Consider the following 21,012-nt stretch of genomic DNA (forward strand, 5'->3'; position numbering starts at 1 on the left):
ATCAAATCAATTGTTCTTTGAGAAATCTATCATTTACCAAGATATATTGATGATGATTGAATCAAATGGTGGTGAATAATTAAAGAACTCAATTAAAAATCGATTATTTTTAACATGAAATAAATTCTTGTACTTAGCAAAAGAAACTACCAATCAAACTAGAATGTAAAAGCAAAGAATTAGATTATTATAATAGCAAAGAACTAGACTAAAAATATAAATGACTAATATGTACCAAACAATTTTAGAAACTTTATATAAAAATATACATATATATAGGTGTAATAATAAATATAAATAGCTACTTTTATAGTCGGTTTGGTTCGATTTTTTCGGTTATTTTTTTATTAAAATCAAAACCAGACCAAATTTGATCGGTTTTTAAAATTCAAAACTAAAACCAAACCAAACCTAAAAAGTATCGGTCTTTTTTGTAGGTTTGGTTCGATTTTTGGTTTGATTAGATTTTTCGGATTTTTATGAACACCCCTATGTATAAGTAAATGAATGAATATAAACGACAAAAACTTAGCTTAAAATAAGAGATTAAGTCCTCCACACTTGTAACATAAAAATAATATTTACACAATTAAGTCACATATAATAATTCTTTGAATTATTGCCTGCTTGCATGTCCATACATGAAATAACTCCATTGACAGTTTTTGTTAGAACAAATCAAATTTCAAGAACTTAATTTGCATAATATATATCAAATAAATACAGCACTGTGTAGGTTTTGAAGCCAAGATTCAAAAATTTTACCTTGCACCGTCTGTTTGACAACATACTGTTCATCAAAGATATATCTCAAAATATTGATCTTATCCCTAAATTAAGGTGTCCTATTTTGTTATGATATGATTATTCCGATGAGAGTTGAAATTTTGATTATAGTTAAATGAAAGCAGACCTAAAATGTAGATAAATTTCATATTTCAAAATATTTAATTGAACTATTAAAGTTATATATATATATATATATATATATATATATATATATATATATATATATATATATATATATATATATATATATATATATATATATATATATATATATATATATATATATATATATATATATATATATATATAATTGTTTACAACCTAAAATGGAAGGTGAAACTGCCAATTCAAAATAATGGGTGTGACTTCAATTGGCTAAAATAAATGGATTTAAGTAATATACACCAACAATGTAAAATCTTTTATTTTTCATGTTATAATGGGTTATTAATTCTCTATTTTTCATATTATTAGATCATGTTTGTTATAAACGTAGTACTAGTTATTGCTGCAAATAACTTAACATGGTGTAAAAATATTTTTCATTGTCAGTGGATAAATATATACTTAAATTCTAAGTAATATAAGTATATGTCGTCTGATATTCAATTCCAAAGACCAAAATGTTTATGTAATGATATGTTAATACAGAGGGATGTGATGTTTTGCATAAGATTAATAAGAAAAGAATTTTGCCTTTAGGGGAGGTCAGAATATCTAGATCTTTTCTATAAAAAAGCTAAGCTCGACCCTCCTAATGATCTGATGCAACATACCTATAAGATACAGTAAACACAAAATTTTGATGATATTACTTTATACATACATGTATTATATTATTTATCGAGGAAGCAAGACTCACTTTAATAGGCGAAACATTTTGTCGTTAATTTGTGTGGGTCTTCTTCCACACTAGTACGTTTGAAAATCTCCAATATGATTAAGAAAAAAAAAACAAAAACAAAAAAAGGTATTATGATCAATCAGATCACTTTTGAGAGGGACATTTGGGCTGCTAGCTTTTAAGACCATATTATATGCCATATTAAGAAATTAAGATATATATTTGTTAAAATTCTCCAGTCTCACTGCAATGTCTTTGTCAAGATTGAATAATACGTTTCCCTTGTTGATATCTAGCTAGAAAAGGAAAGTGACCCATACCCATAATTGCGAAGATATATACTATCGAATATGACTTATATACTATGTATATATAGTATAGTGTGTGTGTGTGTATATATATATATATATATATATATACATATATATATATATATATATATATATATATATAATTATGGAATATCTTAATGCTAAAAGTGGAAAAGGATTGTTATCATTCTAGATCCAAGTTCTGTTTCTAATATGTTATGAAAGAATGTAGTAACATGGCATATCCAAAATAATATATTCTAAAAAGATAAATTCTCGACTCGGAAAATACATCCCATAACGTTGTAAAATGGGTTATTTCAAGTTGATTTTTTTTTAATATGTGATATAGTAAGTTAGTTACTATTTTTAGCAAGTTACTGTTAATGTGTACCATATAAATATATCTATAATTATATTATAAATGACATAATTAATCTTATAATCTACTCCCTCCGTTTCAATTTATGTGAACCTGTTAGACTGAGCACGGAGTTTAAGAAAAAATGAAGACTTTTGCAATTTATGGTCCTAAACAAGTTAAAATGGGGCCCAGAGTATTTGTGTGGTTATAAAAGCTTCTCATTAAGGGTAGAATTGTAAGTTTAAGCAAAATTATTTCCAAATTTAGAAAGGGATCATTCTATTTGGAACGGACTAAAAAGGCAATAGATTCAAATAAACTGATAAACTGAAATGAAGGGAGTAATAAACGGTTTCTACCAGAGTAGTAACATGCTAAAATAGATAACTAATGCTGTAGGATTGTAATTTGAATCAGTGATGCTCATTTACCGAAAATGGAGTTGTTGAGTACACTTGGCAGATATAGGAGAATTGGTTATAGATTTCTACCTGTCTCTCCTCACCCTAACAAAATTAGAAATCAAATTCTTCAGTCGTCGAAAAGAAAATGTCATTGACATTAAGAGAAAAAGAAGAAGAAATAATTGATTTAAACGGGATAAGAAGGTCGGAAATATGAGTTGAAGGAATGATTGATTTACTTACGCCTTTAGGACGTAACATACGAAAATTTCTAAATGTGGATTTGATTTTAACCAAACTATTATTTTTCTTTTTCTATCAGCCGTCCCCTCCCCAAGAAAAAGTAAAACATGAATAACATCAGTCTGATCTGGTAGATGCTTTAGCCATCTAATTTGAAAAGATGGCGTTTGGCGTATTGGCTGAAATTAGGGGTGTACAAAAAAATCGATAAATTGCATCAAATTAATAATTTGAGTCAAATCGGAAAAAAATAAATCCGATGTGGTTTGGTTTGATTTGGTTTGATATTGGAAAATAAAACTCAATCATAATTGATTTGGTTTGGTTTTAACTAAAAAAAGTCAAACCGAAACTAAACCAACCCAATAATACATTTATATAATTTTTAAAAATATTTTATACATATAAATATTTATTGTAATATAATTTATAAATATTTCTTAAAAATTTTCACAGTTTTATCTTTTAACGTATTATTTCAAGTTTAGACTTAACATTCTTGAATGGTAAATAAATTTTATAGCCCATAAATGTAGCAACTCAAACAAAGTTCAAATCAATACTAATACAAACAAAAGAAATTCAATTCAATACTAGGAATGACGATAGTGTTGGATAATAATTTTAGTTTTACATTGATTTAAAATAAAAATGCATATCTTAGTTTATCTTTTTCTTTAGTGCTTAGTTATGTAATTAATATTAGTACTTATTAGCTATACTTATTTTAGCATGACCTAAATAGTATTTTTAGATTATGTTAATTTTTATTATGGCTTATTAATTAGCAATATTTATTTTATATAATTTTATTATTTTATCTTTGTTATTGAATACTGTAGTATGATGTTATGACTTATCTCATATTATTGTGTTAGTTTCTTGGAAAACACATTATATAGTTGTATTTTACTAGGACTTAAGAAATATTTGGAGCACAAGTTACATATTTTATGCTATGAAGACTTTACTAGGAAAAAATTCGAACACCCGAAAAATCCCGAAAAATCCAAGAAAAATCGAGATTGAAAAACCCGACTTTGTTGGTTTGGTTTATAAATTTAAAAATCCGACACCATTGATTTGGTTTGATAATTGAAAAATACGAACCAACCCGACCTATGTACACCCTTAGCTGAAACCATAGAGAATTTAAGTTATAGTATGAATTAATAGTGAAAAAAATATATCACTTATAAGATAGATAAATTTTATAATAAATGTAATTCATAATATTATAAAAATAGTAATTAAATTAACCTGCTATTGAATTACTTAAAGTGCATTAATTAGAGAGAAATATGTTTAATAACTCGTCAGTATATATAAATTAAGCATAAAAAAAGGACAGTTCGATGCAGGATATCCCGTGTCATGCAGGACCAGAAAAAAAGGTCCCATCCAAAGAGGATGATGTATATTATATAATAAACGTATATAATTTAGATCTGATAGATAATCTTGTCTGCCGGAAAGCTACTCGAGTCGCAATCACTTTATCATGACAGGTGCCAATCGACTTCAACCAGCAAATCCATTCATTTTGGAATTTCAATAACCCATGTTATCATATTATTATATTGCTTTGAAAGTAACCTCAAAACCCTACTCAATAATCAGTTTACATACTAGTCCTTATGGAAGAGGACAATAAGTTGGCTGGTTGACAAGCCAATGATACTCTTTAGTAATGGATCCATGCCGGTTAGTACAATTTCCAATATTCTAAGTGTTCCTTCTCCTATCCAAATTAACCTTCAGCTTAGTTGCGCGAAAATGAAGGGAATAGGAGCAAAGGCTGGATCAGGGATTTGAAGGTGGTGGATGCCATAATTTTCTTTAAAGTATACTTTGTAATGATTAATATGGAGTTTGTTAGAAATATTTATGTTTACCAGTAAAACAGTACAGTTGAATTTGTAATGTGATTTATAGACAAGCGAATCGATTTGATCCCAAAATAATAAATAAATTAAATAAAATGCATGACTTAGCGTTAAAATCGAGATGATGCAGCAAATAGCTTGGTTCCAGGAGTAGAGCTTCCGAAGACAGTAATTATAATGTCAATAGACAGGAAATAAAGTATTATTGAGCTTAGAATAATGTGTAGCATAAGTTTGTCAGAAAATTCGTGTCATACAATGGTTGTTGAAATCATTAATTATAGCCGCACCTAGGGAATAAGGTCCTAGGATCAAGTCCCTCGTAAATGACAGGCCATTAATGAATGTGTAACGGTAGGCTATGAATGTCAAATTCTCTATAACGGATTGTGTATTTAATATCGAAGAATATTCTTTATTGAATATCATCGGGTGACAAACATTTATTTGTCTTCATTAATAATATTCCCTTCGGGGTCTACCCGGTACCAACCGAAACTGCTGTCATCGGTCTTCGTTTCCACTTGCCTCGCTTTTCGTCTGTTTTCGATTCCACGTGTCGCTCTATTATTTGAGTATTTAATATGAACCGATTTTACCCTATACAAATAGTCCCCCTATCTTTGGTGGCATATCTTTGTGTCATCGCGAAGTTGGTGAAGATACCTTTCTTGGCGAAAAATTTTCTGACGCTTGATTAGACTCCAGTCACTCCGCATTTAATGCCCCGAACATGCGTCACTTCACGATTTAGCAATACTTTTATCGGTTTTCGAGGTAATCATGGCCACGATTTTAGCCGCCTATTCCTTTACTTATATGCCTCATTCTTCTTCTTTTACACTTCACAGTTTTTCAAACTCTCTCAACTTCTTTGCGTTCAACTCTTTCTTGCTTTTACTTTTATTGAATCTTCTGCTTCTAAGAACTCTTATTACCTTCTGCTAACCATGGCCTCCTCCTCTAAGAACTCAAGTTTCTAAAAAAACAAAGAAAGTACCGATGATGCTTCCCCTCCTACAGTAAGCACCATTATTCCTAGAAGGCTCAGTACATCCAAGAGTTTTGAAGAGAAGTTTCCTTCTACAAGCTCTCGTACATGGGCTGTTGTAAAAATTTTCTTCCATCCGTCCTTCTAGCATTTCTACTGTGAAGGAAGATTGTGGTTTCCATGATCTGAACATCATCACTCCCGATCTGGTGGAGCGAGTAACCTTTGCTAAGAAGGGTTTTACGTACATTTACTCGTACCCCTTCACTTTGGGCCATTCTCATTGAGCAGGGGACTTGACCCCATAATCTTGAAGTTCTGCCACCGGTATCAAGTCTGCTTGGCATAAGTGAGCCCATCTGTGTGGCGGACGGTAGCCTGTCTACCGCGGCTATACCAAGAGATGGGGGAAGAGCTCTCCTTGGCTCGCATGATAAACCTCTACTCCCCCAAGGTTTTCCGTGGGGGAATAATAGATTTTAGCAAACGTGGACACCATGCTTTGTTCACCAGCATAGATGATGATAACGACCATGTATGGATGAAGCGGTTCGTTGTTGTTGCCGCCAGGGATATCATACCGGCCACAACTCCATCTTTTCTTGAGTCATGGACTCGTACACATAAGTTCAATGTTTGCCTTTTCTCTGATAAAAAAGGTTGTTTCATGTTGTTACTGGTCCTTCTCTTTTCATTATTTCAGCAACTCGATGGACACCACCAAGGGTTGAAGGCGTGGACTAGTAGGTTCAGAAGATTCTGGATATTACTACGCCTGAGACCCGACGGTGGGAAGAACTAGCCCTCATGGTAAGTTGACTCGCGAAAATAATCTCGTCTTTATCTCATTTTTGTGTATAAGAAAATTGGTTAACTTCTTTTTCAGCTAAATTCAGGTCTTCCGCATGTCTCTGTTATCGTCCCCTCGGAGGATGTTTTGGCTGATCCCGCTGAGGCTGCGAGATTGCTAAAGGAGGCCTTTACCCAAACAGGGGCCATAAGATCGGCTTTCGGTGCAGGTGCTTCCTCTCAGAGTCCCCGGCCGGAGAACAAACAACCAAAAAGGCAGCGGTCCTCCTCAGCCGAGGGCAAAAATAAAAAGATAAAGAACGTCGCGCCCCGAACCAGCCGCAACCACTGTGGTGATTGATGATGATGGGGAAGCCAGTGATGGAGAGGCTTTCCTACAGAGAAGACAACAAACTTCATCAGCTCAACAAAATGCTCAATCTGAAGAGCATATAACACCAACCGAGGACGATGTCCAAATACTCTAGGAGAGTGTGATATAGTGGAGAATGCAATTTCTCGCTTTCGATTCCCAATTCCTGCTCCCGGTATTATGATGCTCAGTACCGAGCCTCTTCCGTCTTCAATTGACGAGCAACCTATAACCAGCACTGCCTTTGCCGCAGCTGATTCTCAACCCACAATGCCATCATCTTTATCTACTGCTACATTTCCCCTACCGGCCGCATACACCCGAGAGGAGGACGTCCCTCGTCCCCAGTCCCCAGACCATGGGAATTTGGGGCACAACTATTCTTCCCCCTATACAGATCCCCAGAGGAGGAGGAGTGTCTCCCTCTTGGTTTCTACCGAGTGCCATTTGCTGTCTCCGCCGGTAGAACTCGCTAATTACCTGAAGCCACTGGCTTACACTCTCTTTCGGGGGAGTGTATGATAAACAATGCCATGCACAATGCAACAGTTGTATGATATTTGTTCCTTTTACTATTTCTTCTGGTCTTGTTATAACAGGATTTCTTATTTGAGTTTTTACTTTGTAGGCTAACTTTCTTGCTTCTGAGGGCGTTCAGAAGTTGATCCTCGATAAATAAATACTCAGATCCGAGTGGGATCAACTGTTGGATGAGGGAGATCAAGTTGTTGCTCGCCTCCTGGTACTAGAAGCACAAACTGCCGAAGCCGGTGAGTTGGAGGCTCGGTTGCAGCAGAGCGAGCAAAAGTGACCGCCTGATGGTAGGCTAGAAACCCGTATTTTAGCCGTATTTTGCACTCTAATTACTATACTTTACTGGTGTTTGAGCTTAAATGACGGTGATTTACACTTATTACGTGTTTTATGCCTTGCAGAAAATGATTCCGAGTTAAGAAGATAATTTTGAGCTAAATCAAATAATTTGGAGCTTTGAAGTCTAAGTTGGATCCCAAGGAATTAAACCGGTATTACGTTTGAATATTGAGGATCGAATACACATGTGAAAGATAGAGGAAAATTATTTAAAGCCATTTAAATGGCCATCATGGCATGGTAACTAAAATGGGGGACAAGGTGACAATATGTCACCATATTCTATGAAGAAATTTAATTCCCCAAGACATGGTCCAATAGGACATTTGACCAACGTTAGGGATTTGCTTTGTTTTGGCAGAAATGCAATCCTCTGATGTTGTCCACTACTGCGTCGTATGGGGCGCCGCGAGGCACAGCGCGACACTGCAAAATGTGCCCAAATTTTGTTTTTCGATGTGTTCTGGAAATTGCCACAAGCGCGCCGCATGGGGCGGCACCGTAATTCAAAAATGTTAGAGTATCGTCCCATTTCTGCTAAAAAGGGTATTTTCGTCCGGTGTTTTTTGAGGGATGGCTTAAATACATAGGAAAATACCATTTTCGGCACTTTTGACAGATTTTCGACCTAAGGAGGCCAAGGAGGCTAAGGAGGAGTTGCAAGAACACAAACACAAGGATTTCATCATTCCTTCCTCACTCAAGATCCGGGTTTGGATTGAATCTATATTTTCCTACTTTAATTACAATTGTGAAGAACTTCTCCATGTCTATGGAGTAGATTATTTTGGGTTTTGATGGATTTGGTGTATTGATGATTGTTTGTGGATTATAACTTTATTTTTATGTAGTTGAATCATTTTTGGAAGATTTAATTGTTGCATCTATATTCACTTGTTCTTGTAATCGAAAGAGGCATAACTTGTGATATCTTTGCATTATATTGTTGGTTGAGTTCATAGGTTCTTCTAAGTAAGCGAAAGTGGCTAGTTGAATCATTGATTAAACCTAGTTAGGATAATAATCAAAAGAGGTTTTTCTAAAGACCGATCCACTATGAATTCTTGCATATCTTCACAATGCTTAAATTGGTTCATATTGAGAGGTTGAGACTTAATCGAGAGAGGAGTTTCTACTAAATAATTGTACTGATAATAAAGTGAATTCGAGAGACTCACTTTAACATTAGAAGTGAATTATCTAGAGTTAAATCCCAGACAATTATCTTGCACCTATCTTATCAAAAATCCATTTTCTCCCATTGATATCTACCTTTGCTTAGGCCTTGCTTTCATTTTCATTAGTCAATTAGCTCTAGATTCTTAATTAATTTTAGTATTAACTGCATAAATATAAATTGTTGATCACTATGTATAGCGATCTAGCTACAAACTACGATAATACTGTTTAACTCCAATCCCTGTGGATACGATATTATACTATATTATCTTTGACTAGCGAGCACAACTTAAGTGTGTGTTTTGTGCTCGTCACGGCCCTCAGCCAAGAAGCCTCCCAAATAAATACACAATTTCAAGAAGCCAAGGCTAAATGGTCTGACATCCAAAATGCTATACTAGCTTCTACCGAGCGCGAGGCTGCCTCTACTAAGAAATTGAATAATTTAGAGGCAGCCTAGAACTCCAAAGCTGAAGCGGCTGCTACTGCTGAGGAGAAGCTAGCCTAGATGGAGGAGAAGTATAAGAAGGTCATGAAACACAATAAGGTTCATATATCCACTCTCCTTGACCTTGATCTCACCCTTACGGCCATAAGGTCTGAGCGGAATAGCCTTTCGATCGAGGTTGGTTGGCTCAAATCAGAGCTCCAACACTAAGCGGATTCCCTCACTGTTGAGAAATCATATTCTATTTATATCATAAGGAGAAAAACCTTAGAAGAGGCCAAAGCGGGCACCATTGATTTTGATGCCGAGATCAACAAGGCCCAATAGCTGGAGTCTACTGCCCGAAGGTGCCTCCCAACTCGACCCGATGCAACTGACTCTTTTGGCTTCGGTTCCGAGTTATTGGGAACCGTGGAAGTCAAGTTGTCGTATTCTCATATCATTCCTCCCCCAGTGTTCGAATGCGAAGAATGTGAATTGGAATACTAGAAGTCTTGCTCCTTTGAAGATTCTACTAGTGAATGATTGGATAATCTTTGGTCTGATAGCAAGTTTCATTTTACGTTAGGGACTTTGCTACTGAGCCAAAGATTATCTAACCACCCCCAGTGACTTGTGGTGAAGGGGCACTCGTGAACGGTTAGATAACTTTTGGTCCGATAGCAAGCTTTGTTTCCCGTTAGGAACTTTGTTATCGAGCCAAAGACTATCTAACCATCCCGTAGTGGTTTGTCGTTTCCATGCCTTGTTGTTTAAAGGTCTTATTTCTGCTTATGGTTTTTCCTTCGTAGTATGCTTTCTGTTGCTGCCTCGTTAAAAACCTTGCCTGAAAAATCTAACTGGGACAAAAACTGGACGAAGGAAAAAAGAGTGCAGTACATACTTTCAGTATAAGCGGTGCTCATCAACAGTAGTACATTTTGAGGTGTGCCACATTCCAGTTTCTTGGAATTTTAACTCCGTCTTGATTTTCCAGTTCATATGATCCTTTCCCGGTGACAGCTGAAACCCGGTAGGGGCCTTCCCACATCGGACCCAGCTTCCCTGTGTTGAGCTCTCGGGTGTTTTGAGTCACTTTTCTTAAAACCAAGTCTCCCACTTTGAAATAACGGAGATTGGTTCTTCGATTATAGTATCTTTCCATTCTTTGTTTCTGGGCCACCATCCTTATACGCACAAAGTCCGTGCGTTCGTCAAGCATCTCCAATTTAACCAGCAATGCTTCATTGGTTACTTCTTCGTCCGCCCGGAAGTATCTCATGGTAGGTTCCCCACTTCTGCCCGTATCAGGGTTTCTGCTCCGTATGCGAGAGAGAAAGGTGTCTCTCCCGTGCTTGACTTGACCGTCGTTCGGTATGCCCATAGCACTCCCGGTAGCTCTTCGGGCTATTTTTCTTTGGCTGCTTCCAGTCTCTTTTTGTTATTTTGAATAATCACCTTTTCGATTCCGCTTAGCCATTTGCGCTCGGGTTGTATAACGAAGATGTGTTTCTTTTGATTTTTAATTCTCCAAGGAATTTTGTGACCTTTGCGCCTATGAATTGTGGCCCGTTGTCGTAGGCTATTTCCTTTGGTAATCCGAACCTGTAAATTATATTCTCCTAGAGGAAATCGACCACTTCGCGTTCGCCGATTTTTTGGTAAGGACCTGCTTTAACCCACTTAAAGAAGTAATCAGTTAAAATAAAAAGTAAGATAATCTTACCTTACCGGGAGCTGGCGATAGCAGACACACTATGTCCATCTCCTATTTCACGAATGGACAAGGCGAAAATACCGAATGCAATAGTTTTGCCGGTTGAAGCACCAACGGTGCGTGGCATTGACACTTGTCGCATTTCTAAACAAATGCCTTAGCGTCTTGTTCCATCCGGGTCCAGTAGTATCCTGCCCTAATTAACTTTAATACTAACGACTCCGCACCCGATTGATTTCTACAGATTCCTTCGTGAACTTCTCTCATGACGTAATTAGCCTCGGAGGCTCCTAAACATTGAGCCAATGGGCTTTGGAAAGACTTTCTATACAATTGGCCTCCCCGAAAGCTATAACGAGCTGCTTTGGTGTAGAGTGCCCGAGATGCCTTGGGATCTTTAGGTAGTTTGCCATGCTCAAGATAGTCGATGATCTCATTTCTCCAGTCCCAGACCAAATTGGTCGGATTTACTTTATAATAACCGTCCACATCCAATACTGAATGCATGAGTTGTACGGCCGTACCTGAGCTTGATCCCTTCATTTCCATGGACGAGCCCAGTTTGGCCAGTGCGTCTTCTTCTCTCGGGATATGGGTGATTGACCATTCCATGAACCGTGCGAGCAAAGTCTGGACTTTCACTATATATTGTTGCATGCGTTCCTCTATGGTGTCGAATATCCCGTATACCTGATTTACTACCAGTTGAGAATCACATTTGATTTCAATGACCTTAGAGTTTAGTCCCCGGGCCAGTTCAAGTCCTGCAATCAAAGCCTATACTCGGCTTCATTGTTAGTCAAGGGAACAGTTCTTATGGCCTACCTCAGGGTTTCTCCCGAGGGCATAATTAGTACTACCCCAAGCTCAAAACCTTTTATGTTGGAAGCTCCATTCATGAACAAGGTCCAGACTCCTGATGTCGTTTTCGACACCATCACCGCTTCTTTGGTGGCCAAAGGCAGCAATTCGGGACTAAAATCGGTCACGAAGTCCGCCAAAACCTGCGGTTTGATCGCATTCCTGATTTATACTCTATGTCAAATGCACTCATTTTTACTACCCATTTGGCTAGTTGACCTGACAATTCAGGCTTGTGAAGGATATTCCGCAGAGAAAAGGTGGTCACCACAACTATCGGGTGGCATTAAAAATAAGGCCTAAGCTTTCGAGCGGCGACTACGAGAGCTAAGGCCAATTTTTTAAGGTGTGGGTAGCGAGTTTCTACTCCCATTTAAATTTTACTAACATAATAGATAGGAGATTGCGTACCTTCGTCTTCGCGGACAAAAACGGCACTTACCGCTACCTCCAAGATCGATAAGTAAATTAGCAATTGTTCGCCTTCCTCCAGTTTCGATAGTAACAGAGGGCTTGATAAATACCTTTTAAAATATTTCAAGGTCTGATGGCATTCAAAGTTGTTCTTTGATAAATTCCGGAGTCCATTCAAAGTTGTTCTTCTTTTTCAGAAGCGAGAAGAAGTGATGGCATTTTTTTGAAGATCGGAAAATGATCCGCTTAAAGCGGCCAGTCTTCCAGTTAACCTCTGAACTTCTTTCACATTTGATTGCAGGTCGGGAATGTCCTCGATGGCTTTAATTTTATCGGGATTAACTTCGATCCCCCTTTGTGACACCAGGAAACCCAAGAACTTACCAGAGATGACTCTAAAATGCACATTTTTCAGAGTTAAGTTTCATGTTGTGCTTCCTTAGGATGTCAAAGGTTACTTGCAGGTGCTTCAGATGATCACCTGCATTCAAATACTTAACCAACATGTCATCTATGTAAACTTCCATTGTTTTCCCTATTTTCTTTTCGAACATTTTGTTCACAAGCCTCTGGTAAGTGGCTCCGGCGTTCTTGAGCCCGAAAGGCATCACATTGTAGCAATATGTGCCAAAGTTCGTTATGAACGAAGTCTTTTCCTGATCCTCCATGTTCATTTTGATTTGGTTGTAATCGGAATAAGCATCAAGGAAACTCATCAACTCGTGCCAGGTCGTTGCATCAATCATTTGATCAATGTTTGGCAATGGGAACGAGTCTTTTGGGCACACCTTATTCAGATCCTTATAATCTACGCACATGCGAAATTTATTATTCTTTTTTGGAACTACCACTACGTTAGCTAGCCAATCGGGATATTTTACCTCCCGGATTGAACCGATATCAAGCAAATGAGTTACCTCGTCTTTGACAAACATGTTTTTAACCTCGACAATAGGGCCTTTCTTCTGCCTTACAGGAGGGACGTTGGGATCCAAGCTTAATTTATGCATGGCCATCTCTAGCGGAATACCTGTCATATTCGCATGCGACTACGTAAAACAATCAACATTAAATTTAAGAAATGATATAAATTCTGACCTGAGCTCGGGGTTTAATCTTGTCCCCAAGTGGAACTTCCACTCTAAGAACTTCTCGAACAATGCGACGCTATGGATTTGGTTGCATCCGTTTCTTCTAGTACCTGGAAATACCTTGTACCTAATAGAATTCCAATGGCTCCTACCCTTTGTCGACTTTGTTTGGCTCGGTAGCAGGCGTCAGTTCCTGTAATTGATATGCCACATGTTCCTTCCCTTTACTACTGGAAATCGAGATCGCGTTCATCTCCCTTACCGCTGGTTGATCTCCTCTTATTTGTTTAATTCCCTCTGAAGTTGGGAATTTCAAAAGTTGATGGTATTTTGATGGCACGACCTTCATCTCGTGTAGCCATGGCCTTCCAAGTATAATATTTTAGCCCATGTCGCCGTCTACTACCTCAAACAGGGTCGTCTTCATGACCCCTTCGGCGTTTGTTGGCAGCAGGATCTCCCATCGGGTTGTCACACTGCTAAGTTGAACCTGGCGAGGAGCTTTATGGCTAGAATGATTCAGTTAGCTTGGCTTATTACAGCACTCTCCATTGGATAATATTGGTTGAACTTCCTAGGTTCACCAAAACACGTTTAATTTTAAAATCTAAAACATTAAGAGAAATTACCAGGGCATTATTGTGTAGTAGTGGGATTCCATCGGTTTCCTCCTCCGTGAAGGTAATATCGTCCTTGGCAACTTCTCGGAGTCTTTTGCTATGGGTCACCGATACCTTTGTCTTTTTTACTGCTGAAAAGGTTACACCATTTATCTCGTTCTATCCGAAAATCATGTTGATCGTTAGATGAGGAGGATTTTCTCTTGTCTTCGAGCGTTTTGCATTATCCCGGTTGCGATCGTAGTATTTTTAGCCCGGTCGATTAAGAACTCTCTGAGATGACTATTTTTCAGCAATGTTGCCACCTCCTCATGTAGATGTCGGCAGTCCCCAGTCTGATGGACGTTAGTCCCATAATACTCACACCATAAATAAGCATCCCTCTGATTGGGATCGGATTCATCAACCTCAGGAACCTTGCTTCCTTAATGTTCCTCATCACCGAAACTAGTTCCACAACACTGACATTGCAATTATACTCAGACAATCTGGGGTAGGTGGTATCCCGGAAGCCTGATATCTCTTTATCGTGCAACGATCTATTATTCTGGCCGCGGTCAACTCTCTTATCGATAGCGGACCGGACCTGTCCGCCGATCGAAAACTTCTGCGTCATCCTTCGGCCCTTTCGTAGGGAAAAAATCGGCCTTTAGGAGACCGTCGATCTATGCCAAAATCATCCTTCAACTTTTCCTTATTCTTCTCTCGACCCCGACCCTTGGTTGATGCCGGGAAACCCAGTTGGTCATCCTCTATTCTTATCTTTGATTCATAGCGGTTGTGGACATCTGCCCATGTTGTTGTCTGGAACTTGAGCAAACTTTCTTTCAATTTCTGGGAAACGTCAAAGCTTTCCAGGTTCAGCCCCTTAATAAATGCCTCAGCCGCCCATTTATCTGGCACGGTCGGTAGCAGCATCCTTTCCTTCTGAAATCTGGTCACGAACTCTCGCAGCAATTCTGAATATATCGGCCTTTCGGTCCTGCACCTTCCTATCCCCAGCATGGGCCTTGATAAATGAATCTGCGAACATCTCAAAGGAATATATTGAGTGCTCGGGTAGAAATGAATACCATGTCAGGGCCCCCTTCGTGAGGGTCTCCCCGAACTTCGTCAAGAAGACTGACTCAATTTCGGGCAGAGCTAAATCGTTTCCTTTCATTGCGATGTGCTCTTGAGGATCCGAAGTCCCATCATATTTTGGCACGTCTGGCAATTTAAACCGCTTCGAGATTAACTCTAGTGTCGCGATCGATTTGAACGACAACTAGGTATATTTCTTTGAGCCAGTTCCTTTCAACACTGGTGGCGTGCCCTAGATTTGGTTCACCCGGCGTTTACTTCCCTCATAAACCGCATGCGTTCGGTTTTAAAGGGATCATTCCCATTATTGTGACCAGATCCGCTGATTTCCCTCCGGCCCCATCGAAGCCGACCTCACCTATAGGAGTGTTGTTGTCAACCCTTTGTGCTGTTTCGTTTGCGGGAGCACCGGGAGGAACTGGACCTCTTCCATTCGCATTGTTGGATGCACCCGACAGCGCTCGCCCCAACTCCATCATAGCCTGATCTTGTCGCGAGAGATGGCCCATAATAGCCTTTTATTTGTTCCCTCAGGATTTTCACCGTTTCCACAACGTGCTCGTCTTCAGCATCATCAGGAGTTGCCTCCCGAATATGTCGTGGATATTGCCCGTCATGGACCGGCGTGGCTACATCCTCCTCATTGAGGGTATCACTGATCGAATCTTTGTGTGGGTTTCCTTGGGCCTTAACATTGTGTGCGATGTTGACATCGTTATCTGCTATTTTTTATGATTTTTCACTAAGAAATAAAGAATTAAACAGATTAGTAATATAGGCAAGGATCAACTCAATTATGTAACTGTCTAAGCCCCACGGGGTGCCAAATTGTTTACCCGTAAAACAGTACAGTTGAATTTGTAACGTGGTTTATAGACAAGTGAATCGATTTGAACTCAAAATGATAAATAAGTTAAATAAAATGCATGACTTAGCATTGAAATCGAGATAAGGCAGCAAATAGCTTGGTTCCGGAAATAAAGCTTCTGAACACAGTAATAAGAATATCAATAGACAGGAAATAAAGTATTATTGAGCTTAGAATAATGTGTAGCATAAGTTTGTTAGAAAATTCGTGCCCTACAATGCTTGTTGAAGTCACTATTTATAGTTGTACCTAGGGAAGAAGGTCCTAAGATCAAGCCCCTCTTAAATGACAATTACATGGGCCATTGATGAATGTGTAACGGTAGGCTATTAATGCCAAAATTCTCTATAACGGATTGTGTATCTAATACTGAAGAATATTCTTCATTGAATGTCATTGGGTGGCAAACATTCGTTTTTCTTCATTAACGATATTCTCTTCGGAGTCTACCCGGTGCCAACCAAAGCTGGTGTCCCCGGTCTTGTTTTTCACTCGCCTCGCTTTTCGTCTGTCTTCGGTTCCACGTGTCGCTCTATTATTCGAGTATTTAATACGAATCGATTTTACCCTATACAGTTTATTTGTTATTTTTAGTTTATTCGGGCCAACCTAATAAGTATGTTTTATTTGCAAATATGAAAATTACATCTTTATTTTAACAATACAAGTAAAATTAGTATTTTCACTAAGGAATTACATCTTTTTCTGAATATTAAAAATAAATTTCACAAGTAAGATAACATCTTCAATAAGGGAATTACATCAATTAGAACAAGAAAATTTCAAAAACAATCTTGATCAATATATAAATTATACCCTATAAGTATAGAATTAAACAAACTACAAGTTTTCAAAAACAAAATCATAAATCTCATTGTTTTTAAGCAATGCTTACGAAATTTTCACCATAATTTAATAGTGAAAAGATTTAAATTATATTTAATAACCATAGAATATCACAAATTTTTATGATATAACAAAAAAAAGATGAAAATTAAATCTTATCTCAATGCAAAATTCCCATTAAGACAAAGTTTTCGGATTTGAGAGAAGAATACTCATAGATTTGAGATTAAGATGAATGCTTATTTTATCATATTTAAAAATTTAGAGTCTTTTTTTGAATGTTTTCTAGAGACCATATAAAAAATAATAGAATAGAGACAAAAAAAATATAAAAAAATAATAAAACGATAAATAAAAAACTGGGAGATAGCCGAAAGAGAAATGACTAGGACAAAAAGAAATAAAAACCACCAAAAAAAAGGAAATTGGAGAAGGTTCCAGATAAATTCTAACTTGAATTTTACGCACGAGAAAAGTTTTCAAAAGGTCTACCAGCCATTACACCTCTATCTAGTTATGACTGCGGATGGCAGGATCAAATATTTAACCAAGTTTAAGAAAATGTCAACATGGGTATATAATAATTTTATCATCTTAGCGGGTGCTATGCCACCCATCCTAAATGTCACGGCCCAATTTCACTTATAGGTCGTAATGGCACCCAACACTACGGCTAGGCAAGCCAACTTAATAAATTAAGCATCCATTGAAAAAATTTAAAACCAAGAAAAATAATAAAATCCAAATTCTACCAATGTGTGTGCCAAGACTTGGTATCACAAGTGTATGAGCATCTAGTAGATTATACAAAACCTCAAATAGTGTCTGAAATAAAATAGACAGAATGAAAAATACAAGGAGAGATACTAGTAGCTGCAGAACGGCTCAGAAAGGCAGCTCATCACTATGCACCTGGATAGCGTGGGTGTAAGACGATAGGTTCCCCCACTAGTACTTGCCTCAGGTCCTGCACAAAAAGTGCAGCAAGTGTAGTATGAGTACATAAACAACGTGTACCCAGTAAGTATCAAGCTTAATCTCGAAGTGGTAGAGACGAGATGGCCGACTTTGACACTCACTATGGGTCAATAATAATAATGAAAATACAACTAGGATATTAAAATCAGCATGATTTACAAAATTAACAATAATTTATTTAATCAGCAAAAATAATCAAATTCCTTCAAATGCAAAAATCCTCAGTATATTAATTAAATTCCTTCAATTCAAATAATATCTTTATCAATTAAATATCATTTATAGGAATAATAATTAATTCTTTAACAAGAAAAAATAATAATTCATTAAATTCCAAGGATTTTTCAATTTATCAATTAGCTTCGCAAGTTGAAATAACTATTAAAGTATCGTGTAATTATTATTATTAAGCACGATTTCTGTCGAGGACGTACGGCCCGATCCAGAGTGTCGTGTACACTGCCGAGAAACGTGCGGCACGATCCATAAATGCATTTATCCTGCTGAGGTGTTCGGCCCGCTCCACTGAAAAGGAGGACATTTTTCTTATGTATCTCCGGAATAAGATTAAATTTGTTATAAGATAAATTGAGGAGGAAGAACAAATTTCTCTTAACAATTACTTAATTTAAACAGCAAATCAAGTATATGAAATTTCCATCCTTTAATATTTTTAGCTAACAATTCATAATATATATATATATATATATATATATATATATGAATCCGGCAAAAGTTACGAAATATGAACATCCATTCAACCACAAGTCTACCCATACCAAAATCACTAAATTTCGATAACAATTCGGCCCTCAAATCCTCAAATCTATCCAAAAGGGTTTTCAAACTTTTCCAACTCAATTCACCAATTAAATGATAAAAATAGTGACGGATTCGGTTAATATAACCAATATTGAGTTAAGAACATTTACCCCATTATTTTCTTTGAAAATCTACCAAACATCGCCTAAATTCGAGCTCCAAATCGTTAAAAATGGAAAATGGAACGAAGTCCCATTTTCAGAACTTAAACTCTCTACCCAGTTATTCCTTCTACGCGATCGCGAACTTCCTCACGCGATCGCGTAGCATAAATTTTTTGCCTAAACATTAACCCTACACAATCGCGGAAAATCCCACATGATCGCGAATCACAGTCTCCGCAAGCCTACGCGATCGCGAGCCTCCTCATGCGATCGCGAAGCATTAAGCGCGTGGTCCGCTTCTGTTTCGTTTCCTCTTCGCAAACGCGGCCTTAACCATGTGTTCTCATAGCACAGCTGAATCCAACCTACGCGATCGCGGACTTGCACACGCGATCGCATAGAACAAATTCTCAGCTGCCAAATTAAGCCTACGCGATCGCAACCACATTCACCCGATCGCGTAGAAAAAATCCACCTCTTCCCGAATTACTCTACGCGATCGCGTATAAGGAATTCAGAAGAAGATGCCAGCAGCTATCAGCAGTGTTTCAAAGGCCAAAAATGATCCGTTAGTCGTCTGAAATTCACTCGAGCCCCTCGGGACCTCAACCAATTATACCAACAAGTTCCAAAACATCATACGAACTTAGTCGAACCCTCAAATTACATCAAACAACGCTAAAATCATGAATCATCCCTCAATTCAAGCTTAATGAAACTTAAGATTTTCAACTTCTACATTAAGTGCCGAGACTTATCAATTCAAGTTCGATTGACCTCAAATTTTTCACACAAGTCATAAATGACATAACGGAGCTATAAAAATTTTCGGAACTGGATTTTGACTCCGATATCAAAAAGTCAACTCCCCGGTCAAACTTCCAAACTTAAATTCTTATTTTATCCATTTCAAGCCTAATTTAACTACGGAGTTCCAAATAAAATTTTGAACATGCTCCTAAGTCCAAAATCACCATACAGAGCTATTGGAACTGTCAAATCCCAATTCCGGGGTCGTTTTCTCAAAATGTTGACCAAAGTCAAACTTGCCCTTTTAAGGCTAACTTAAGGAACCAAGTGTTCCGATTTCAACCCAACGCTTCCAAATCCCGAACCAATCATCCCCGCAAGTTAATAATCATTAAAAGCACATACGTGAAGTTTTATTTTAGGGAATGAGGTTCTAAAAGTTAAAATGACCGGTTAGGTCATTACATTCTCCACCTCTTAAACAAACGTTCGTACTCGAACGGGTTTAGAATTGTACATGGAGTGCTGAATAAGTGTGGATATCTACTCCGCATGTCTTCCTCGGCCTCCCAAGTCGCTTCCTCGACGGGGTTGGCCCCTCCACTGGACTTTTACTGCAGAAATCCTCTTGGACCTCAACTGGCGAACTTGTTTATCAACAATGGCAAATGGCTCTTCTTCATAACCCAAACTCTTATCTAGTTGAACTGTGCTGAAGTCCAACACATGTGATAGGTCAGCATGAAACTTCCGTAGCATAGATACATGAAAAACCGGATGAACTCCCGATAGACTGAGAGGCAATGCAAGCTCATAAGCAACCTCTCCAACTCGTCTCAACACCTCAAATGGGCCTATAAACCTCGGGCTCAACTTGCCTTTTTCCCGAATCTCATAATTCCCTTCATCGGCAAAACCTTCAAGAGAACTTTTTCACCTACCATAAAGGATAAATCACGCGCTTTCTGATCCACATAACTCTTCTGTCGGGACTGTGCTGTACGAAGTCGCTCCTGAATCAACTTCACCTTTTTCAAAGCATCCTTTACCAAATCAGTACCATATAACTTAGCCTCACCGGGATCAAACCATCCGATAGGTGACGGCATCGACGGCCATATAAAGCCTCAAATGGAGCCATCTCGATGCTGGATTGGTAACTGTTATTATAAGCAAACTCGGCCAAAGGCAGGAAACTATCCCACTAACCCCCAAAGTCAATCACACATGCCCTGAGCATATCCTCCAAAATCTGAACTATCCGCTCTGACTGCCCATCAGTCTGCGGATGAAAGGCTGTGCTGAGCTCTACACGGGTCCCTAATTCACTCTAAACTGCTCTCTAGAAATGTGAACTAAACTGAGGGCCTCTATCTGATATGATA

Source organism: Nicotiana tabacum, chromosome 4 (assembly GCF_000715075.1).
Source record: "Nicotiana tabacum cultivar K326 chromosome 4, ASM71507v2, whole genome shotgun sequence".
In the NCBI taxonomy this organism is placed as follows: Eukaryota; Viridiplantae; Streptophyta; class Magnoliopsida; order Solanales; family Solanaceae; genus Nicotiana; species Nicotiana tabacum.